The following is a 1,317-nucleotide window of genomic DNA, read 5'->3' as shown; positions in this document are numbered from 1 at the left end:
CGGCTGCAACCAAAAAATAGCCGGGCGTTGTGGAGGGCGCCTGTGGTCCCAGCTACTTGGGAGGCTGAGGCAAGAGAATCACTTAAGCCTAAGAGTTTGAGGTTGCTGTGAGCTGTGACACTTTGGCCCCCTACCAAGGGCAAAATAGTGAGACTGTCTCAAAAAAAAAAAAAAAAAAAAGGAAGGAGTTTCAAGCTTCAGAAAATAACTCTTTGAATGCAAAACTGACTTCAGAGTCCAACTTGACTTTCCCAGCTTCCAGGTAGACCATTTCTTAATCATTGCAGCTAATGCGCAGGGGTTACCGACTGTGTTTATATGGGCTTTACTAATGAAATCAACAACGAACACCAAGTCTCACATGTACTCACCTAAACTTTTCCAATCTTCTCTTCCCTAGTAAGCTTTTTTTCTTTTTTAAATGCCGTATATTCAAACCTTTCTGCATCACCAGCGGTGGGGAGAATTTGATCAAAGGGTTGTAGCCCTGAGAGCAGGTGTCACTCATGCTTGAAACTGCTGGCCCCACATGGAGTGGGGCTCATCTTTTTAAATCAGGGCAGTGCCTTTCAGCCCCGCCTGTGTTACTGTCCGTACTTTGTGGAATAGGTGTATCTTATTTTAAGACCATTTGATAGTGCTATTTTTCCATAACCTCGATGTGAGTTTCTACTTCCAAAAAAGTAGTTCCAGTAGTTAGTGTAATTTAACGATTCCCTCTGAAAATGTTTCAGGGTGTGTGTATTTCCTATTACTGCAATATAAAAATAAATCTTCCATCATCACCGTGTAACATCAGTAGGAATCCTTTATTGATAACCTAACAAGCAGGTAGAATCTAAGTATATAAAGTACTTTAAAATTATCCATACATCTCCAGAAGCCTTTTTATAAATACGATTTTTTAATTGTTATGTCAGGAAAAAATTAGCCATGAAAATTGGAGGAATTGAGTTGGGTACAGTGGCTCACGCCTCTAATCCCAACACTTGGGAGGCTGGGGTGGGTGGATTGCCTGAGCTCACAGGTTCAAGACCAGCCTGAGCCATAGTGAGACCTCATTTCTAAAAATAGCCAGGCGTTATGGTAGCTGCCTGTAGTCCCAGATACTTGGGAAGCTGAGGCAAGATAATCACTTAAGCCCAAGAGTTTGAGGTTGCTGTGAGCTCTGATGTCACAGAACTCTATTAAGGGCTATGAAGTGAGACTCTGTCTCAAAAAAAAAAGTATAAGGAGAAATTGTGAGCTGAAAGGTTTTCAGGATTAAAAGTAAAGGTTTTCATGGATTAAAAGTAAATCAGGCAAGAAAAAAAAAAA

The 1,317-nt window shown here is 40.9% G+C and overlaps 1 protein-coding gene across 1 annotated transcript in view; it reads left to right on the top strand.

Annotated features, from left to right (window-relative positions):
- MED12L (mediator complex subunit 12 like) overlaps positions 1-1,317 on the top strand; it is a 322,246-nt gene that overhangs the window by 103,356 nt on the left and 217,573 nt on the right. The window lies entirely within an intron of this gene.

This window comes from Otolemur garnettii, unplaced genomic scaffold (assembly GCF_000181295.1).
Source record: "Otolemur garnettii isolate 467f Iridium unplaced genomic scaffold, OtoGar3 scaffold00236, whole genome shotgun sequence".
Classification (NCBI taxonomy): domain Eukaryota; kingdom Metazoa; phylum Chordata; class Mammalia; order Primates; family Galagidae; genus Otolemur; species Otolemur garnettii.
Note: the sequence above shows the minus strand (reverse complement) of the source record. Positions and strands in the feature narration are given on the sequence as shown.